Consider the following 7,810-nt stretch of genomic DNA (forward strand, 5'->3'; position numbering starts at 1 on the left):
CTCACGCGCTCTGTCTCGCTCTCTCTCTCTCTCTCTTGCGCTCTCTCTCTTGCGCGCGCTCTCTCTCTCGCGCGCTCTCTCTCACTCTCGCCTATTGTTAATATAATCTTTTAATAATGTATTAATTTCTATAATATAATAATTTCTTAATTTAAAATAAAATATTAATAAATACATCCCTGATAATCCCGGGTTACTAACAGGTCCCCTCGCCATCACCATAAATATGAGCATAGCAACAACCATGTTAAATTTTTGCTTCACAGTGTATGAAATAAAGAAACTCATAGTGAGAGTATACAATGACAACAATTATCTGCAATGTGATTGTTCAGTGCAGTAACATGAGTCTCAGGCCAGTTAGAGGTCAATTGCATTTCACACTTCAAGCTGACAAAAACAATTGGCTCTCAAATCACACTGGACAGTGTGTTTCTCCTTCAATTTAAAGTTAACATAACCTCTGTTAGAATAGCATTATTGCCAAAAGTGCAGGACATCGGATAAGTCCCAATGCATGAACTCTCAAGCTATAATTGTGTGGTTTAAGATTTATGACAGAGAAGATTATTCTAAAATAGTCTAGCAAATATCGGCAGGCAGTTCACGAGAGCAAAAAAGACAATTTCAGGAAGCAGTAGAAACTGGCATGGCATGTGGCAGGTAAAAACTGATAATGACTAGTGTCTCACCCCCTGCAGTTCACTAACATACTGAGCAACAAAGGATGAGGACAGGACTGTGAAATCTTCAGCAGCATTGGCAATATGAGTGTACATCCTCTCCACCAGCATGGCACACTTCAGAAGACTCTCTTTGTCTTTCTCTGAAGCTGAAAAAGAGATCACAAAGTAATTGTAATATTTTAACTATAACTGTTAACGCATGTGATTAATTATGCTTAACGCTGTTGGTGCATTTAATTAAAATCGAATAATTAACTCTAATTCAAAAAACTTAGCATGACCTCCATCAGTCAAGTCTGTAAACCTTTAGACGGGTGTGATTGGTCACGACACATATTTCAGTAATATTTACGTTTTATGTTTAATATTAATGTTAAAAATGGTTGTCCTGCGTAATATATTTTTTGTGGAAACCATGATACATTTTTTCAGGATTCTATGTTGAATATGAAGTTTAAAAAAAAAACAGGATTTATTTGAAATACATTTAACATTTGTAAAAATATAAAAGTCTTTACTGTGACTTTTGATCAAATTAATGCATCTTTACTGAATAAAAGTATTTATTTCTTGAAATAAATAAATAAAAATCTTACCAAACTTTTGAACGGTAGTGTACTATTGTCTGGTATATACAGTGGGTACGGAAAGTATTCAGACCCCCTTAAATTTTTCACTCTGTTATGTTGCAGCCATTTGCTAAAATCATTTAAGTTAATTTTTTTTCCTCATTAATGTACACACGGGGGTCTGAATACTTTCCGTACCCACTGTATATGCAAGTATTGCCAAACACATTAATTACACATTCTGTTCTCTCTCTTCATTCATTTTAAGTACATTTTATGCCAGTTCAAATATAAATATGAATCCTGGTTAAATCTTTTCAAAGCCATATTATCTGCCAGACAAATAAGAGTGAAATCAAATTCATGTTTTAAGAAAGCACCATAAGACTGACACTGCCTCACATCTGAATACATTTCAGTTCTGACCGAACTTTGATGTCAAATATGAAAGTCTGAGAAATTAAAGACTGAATGTACTGATGCTACTGCAAAAAAAGGCTTTAAATCTTAAGTCATAAAAAGAGTTCTCAATTCAAAAAGGATACGCCTTCAGTGCTAAAATGTGTTGAGCCTCGAGCTTCAGGATCAAATTCAACCTTCTTTCTTCATGGAATTTTTCTCCTTCACTTCACTTTGAAGTTCAATCCACAGAGCCACAGTCTGCAAGCGTCTGTCTCTGAACACAGCTCAACGAGGTGCTTGTCTCATTAGGTGAATAATGCCCCAAATAACATCTTTCTGCACAATTAATGAATTCAGTGCAACTTGTAGATGGAAAAGTATCAGGAGACATATGACTCTACTAATACTCAATAAATGACTCTTTGGTTGAGAATAGGACACTTTTCCTATCAAATTTCAAATGTAATAACTTGCCAGCATCAAGTGCTTTCCACTTTCTTTTGTCCACTACAGCCAACAATAAGAGCAGACATGATGACAAGAAAGGGCCTTTGAATTCATTGGTGTTAAATTTGTTTGCTTGCACAGACGTCTTATGTAAAAGGTTACAACAAAGTGCTGAATAGAATATTAACAGCCAGGAGAAACTCAGCCCTGACATTTATATACTGTAATACCCTCAATGGGGGAAAGGATCAATTAAATAGGATTTAAGCAAACAAGGGTGAATAAACATTCAAACGTTTGGGGTAAATAAGACTATAAATAAGAAATTAATATATTATTCAAGAATGCATTCAATTTATCAATAGTGACAGTAAAGACATTTATACTGTTAGAAAATAATTCTATTTCAAATAAATGCTATTCATTTGAACTTTCTATTCAAAGAAAATATGAAAAAAATATCACCGTTTCCACAAAAATATTAAGCAGCACAACTGCTTTCCACATTGATAATGATAAGAAATGTTTCTAGAGCATCAAAACAGCATATTAGAATGATTTCTGAAGGATCATGTGACACTGAAGACTGGAGTAATGGCTGCTGAACATTCAGCTTTGCCATCACAGGAATAAATGACTTTTGGAAATATATTCAAATAGATAACTGTTATTTTAAATTATAACAATATTACTGTTTTACTGTATATGCAAGTAAATGCAGACTTGGTGAGCTTAAGAGATTTAACTGTATATCATGTTTAAATATAAACACTTCTGAACGTGGGTATTATAGGTGTGCTTACCTCTGTCAGAGTTACCTCGCTGCCTGCCTTCATGCATGACTGATGAAACCAAGCGATAAAAGCAATTCAGGAAGGTGGGAGAAGCCTTCAGCATCACCTGCAAACATATAAAGCTCTCAAAACTGGTGCACAGCTGGACTCAGTGTAAAATCCACTGGCCTATATGTTTACTCAATGAATACAAAAAAAATAAATAAAAATAACTTTCTGTCCTAAAACCTTTATAAGCGAGCTAAACATTTGACCCTGAATCAATTAAACATTTTAATAGAAGACTGATGTATTAGTTAAATTCTTGCAACAATGTAGGCAAGATACTAGTGATGGGTGATTTATTGCTTTTTATTTGGCCATTAAGTTTCCTAAAAACCATGTCAGGTTGTTTTGACACAACCATGTAAAGTTTCAAGCATGAGAGTATCAAAGGGATATTTCACCCCAAAACCGGTTGATTTATGCCTTTAAAGGGAAAATTGAAAATCCTGTCTAACCAAACAGCTGCTGGTAGCCATAGACTTCCATAGTATTTTTTTCCCATACTATGGAAGTCGATGGCTACCGCGCAACAATCTGGTTACCAACATTTCTCAAAATATCTTCTTTTGTGTTCAACAAAAGAAAGAAACTCATACAGCTTTGGAACAACATGACGGTGAGTAAATGATGACAGACTTTTCATTTTTTGGGGGGGAACTATCCCTTTAAGACAGATGTTTTGAAAATGTATCTGATTGACACTCTAGTGGCAAAACAAATAAGAGTTGCTAAGTTTGATTGAATTTAAAGGAATGAGTTATGTGGCTGTTTCAATGAACTGATTTAAATCTCTGATTCAACATGCATGTCTTGATCACTTAAAAACAGACTTTTACTGTATTTTACTCCTAATGTGTGCTCTCATTTCGCTTAAGAAAGCCTATCAAACATGAGGTCATGCTGAGATTATAAGTCCCCTACTTTCACTGACAAAGCAACCTGTAGACCTTGAAGTCTTACACAGTCCCTGCATTCCTTACCTATCGGACACCATGAGCTGCTTCCCCTCAGGATTCGTGGCAACTTCCCAAACTACATTCTAATTTTCACTCATATTAAGTGCAAATTAAACACCTTTCCAGGGCACCGTAATATTCACTCCTAACATCAAGCAGCATTTGCCTGTAATACACCTATTTGCATAAACCTATGGAAATATCAGCATTATCCAAAAGCATCTCAGAGAACAAATTTACCAATTCAGCTTAATGGTACATATTTACCATGACATCCAACATTTTTAAAGTGCACAATAAGAGCAAATTACTGTACTGTACTTAATTAAAAGTCAGTCTGAGTAACAATGCTTTTTTTTTTAAATCCATGTCATACTGTATTTATTAACAGATATATTATGTGTTTACTAAAGGATATATTGTATTCTTTATCCATGCTATGGGATTAATTTTTCTTCTGTCAGACATAGTATGTTGGGTGTGTTGATGAAACAAAACCCTGAAAGCCACATTAACAAAAACATTTTCCCAAAGCAAGTGCAGATAAACAGATGTCAGAGACCAAAAAACTGATAACATCTGGAACAGTTTCGACCTCCATGGCCTCTGGCTGATTTGTTAAGTCAATTTTATACATATAAGGATATAATTCAACTTGAAATAATACAATACTAAAATGTGTACCTTTTATCAAGTTTAAGCTCTTATCTGTCTCTCCCTCCAGTCCCAGGATACTTACCTGAGGGTAGCAGTGGATAACTGCAAACAGGGCTTCATGGATGGCCTCAAAAGCAGCATGGTAGTCCTCCATGGAATGACTGTCAAGAGGCAAAAACTGCAGTGTGCCCAAAACCACAATGACATGGTGTGGGTTGGAGATCTTTGCTTCTCCCTGCCGGAGCAGGACGGTCAAAGTCTCGAGAGTCGGTAATGTCAGTGCACGGTTCAGAGAAGGGATCTTGCTGGACTCCTTTATAACAAACTAAAAACAAGGGAGAAAACAAAAGAAATCTGTGAAATTCAATAGTAATGTCTCTCAAAAGATCTTGTGATCGCCTTGTGATCAGTCATGATGAGTTGTTTGACTGAAATAACTTGAAATAATTTACTGACTACAATAACAGCAGCATAAAATTTTATATTACATTACAGTATGCATTGCCATTTAGCAGACACTTTCCTTGGAAATTAAACATACAACCTTTGTGTTACTAGTAGTGCCATGATTTACCAGTTAAGATGCAGGAACTGTCATATGGAAAAAAATAAATATAACAAACTAACATGAAATATCAAGTAAAAAAAATAATATGTGAGAAGAAAGAAACCACAGTGCTATTAGACACAAAGTTTGGGGTTGGTTAAAAAAATTGTTTTTGAAAGAAGGCTGCATCTATTTGATCGAAATACTTCAAAATACAAAATATTTGATATAAAGAATTTTTTTTATAGTGATATACTATTACAGTATAAAAACTTTTTTCAATTTTAATATATTGTAATATGTAATTTATTCCTGTGATGGCAAAGCTGAATTTTTTAGCAGCCATTACTCCACTCTTCAGTGTCACATGATTGTTCAGAAATCATTATAAAATGCATTCTAATACTTGATGCTCAAGAAACATTTCTTTCTATATCAATGTTGAAAACAGTTGTGGTGCTTAATATTTTTTTATAAGCCACGATAAAAAAAATTCCAGAATGCTTTGATAAATAGATAGTTCAAAGGACAGCATTTATTTGAGATAGAAATCTTATGTAAGAGCTCTTACAAACCAGGCTGACATTTGCCAGAAATCCTGCAGACACCTTCAACCGTAGCACAATATCAGATCACTTTCTAACAGAATACTTTTCAACTGCAGAGCAAACGATCAGTGCTATAAAATATTAATCACAAAAAGTGACGATTACAGAGCTTGTTCTCTATTTGTGTACTAGTATAGATGTGTGTACAGCATAAGGTTAACAAAGCTTCTGACTGCTGTGGCAAACTCTGCTAGCGGCAACTCTAGTACATCAAGTTCTGACAATGAGAAGAAAAGTGCAATGATAAAAGTAACCTGACAGGCACACACAGTCCTTCTCTGAGTGAACTCAGTGACATAGACAAGACTTTGAAACCTGACTTTTCCAGGCAGATGAATTTTAATGCTAAATCAAGACAAGAGAGAGTCAGGGCCATTGGGTGAGGAATGTTATATGTTTTACAAAGCTATAGCTGCATGGTGTTTTTCACTGTCAACCAACCCAGGTGAAAAAGACGTAGTATTAAATGTATTAAAAATATACTTGAAATTCAAGTAGTATGTTTATAATACATTTGTATTCCCAACATGCTTATTTGAAATGCAATAAAAATATGTTGAATTGCATTTTAATATATTTCTAAAAAGTATACTAGAAGTACTTTTGTATTAAATATATGCTTAGTTATACTTCTAAGAAATATGCTAAACACAAGCATACTTTTAATGTATTTATAAAAAGTATACTAGACATACTTTGGTAATAAATATATGCTTAGTTACACTTTTAAGGAATATGCTAAACACAAGCACACTATTAGTATATTTCTAAAAAGTATAGTAGAAATACTATGTTAATAAATATATCTTTAGTTACACTTTTACTAAACAAAAGTATAATTTTAGAGACTTTTTAGTGTATTTACAGAAAACATACTTATGTTACCCTTACTAAAGCACATTTTACATAACTTGTTTACTTGCTCAAAACCTTTGATGGCAGCATTACGCCTTCCAGTGAAGAGGGCTTCATTAGCCACTCTCCACTGAATAAGGATCTGAGTGTGTTCATCAGTCCCTGTAATGTCAAAGCAGTAACCATTAGTCATTATCAATCCATTAATGCTACATTGACAAGCTGTGGCATATTTATTAACAGTAGCTTAGTATGTAGCTAACAAAATATCAACTAAATATTAGTAAAAGAGGGGGAAAAATGTTTTAAAGTCCGTGGAATTTTCTAATCTCATTAAACTGCTTAACAACGAACGTCTCCGTTAAAAAAGCAGTTAACAAGCTGATGTACAACAGCATTGACACTAGCTCGTTATGTTCTTTAACTTGATGTGCTCAGTAATAACAATTATTAAACATCTTTTTACAGCCGATTCACGAAATCATCTCATCGATTTACAATGTTTAAACTTTCAATAAATCAGCCGTTCACTTGGATCATGTTAAACAAGTGCAATTTAACCACAATGAACAATGTTTTTCCCTGAGGTACTTACACTTGAAAAGAGCCGTGTCGCCGCCTTCCGCCATTTTCGAATATGACGCCTCCTCTCCCGTGGCCTCATGGGATAGTAAAGTGTCCATCGTATGCATGCTACGGAATTCGGGCGGAAGTAGTAGGTCATCCGGGTACTTCTCGCCTACTGTTTTTCGAATACTATGAATTCGGACATACTACTCGCCTCGCATACTGTTTTTCGCCTACTATATAGTATGGAAGTATGCGATTTCGGACGCAGCTCTTGTGTTTGCAGTCCCGTGCTAGTTCTTCATCTTATCACCCTGGATGTGTCCTGATCTTGCCTTGCCTGCCAGTTTTTCCCCCACGGGGTAGTTTTTGTTGTTTATTTTGTTTTATTTTTAATAAAAAGCCCTTATCTCCTGCACCATTGAGTCCTCTCCTCATCCCTTCATCCCCAACCCTGACAGACTCATGTAAAAAAAATAGCAAATAAATTAAAAACAGAGCACATTTCATTTATCTATTATAACATTTATCTAGCTTTGTTCGCTTGGCTGTGTCCTTATAAAGTTCCAGAAACTTGTCAGCTTTTTCATCAGGTGTCTTCTTTTAATTATATGATGTCATTACGTTGCTGTCTTGCCGCCAGCCAATCGCTGCATTGCTGATCGTGGTTTCGAGTA

The 7,810-nt window shown here is 34.8% G+C and overlaps 1 pseudogene; it reads right to left on the reverse strand.

The window, feature by feature from the left end:
• Positions 1-680: 680 nt before the first annotated feature.
• Positions 681-7,810, reverse strand: part of LOC107676557 (unhealthy ribosome biogenesis protein 2 homolog) — a 17,573-nt pseudogene continuing 10,443 nt past the window's right edge.

Source organism: Sinocyclocheilus anshuiensis, unplaced genomic scaffold (assembly GCF_001515605.1).
Source record: "Sinocyclocheilus anshuiensis isolate Anshui unplaced genomic scaffold, SAMN03320099.WGS_v1.1 scaffold204, whole genome shotgun sequence".
NCBI lineage: Eukaryota > Metazoa > Chordata > Actinopteri > Cypriniformes > Cyprinidae > Sinocyclocheilus > Sinocyclocheilus anshuiensis.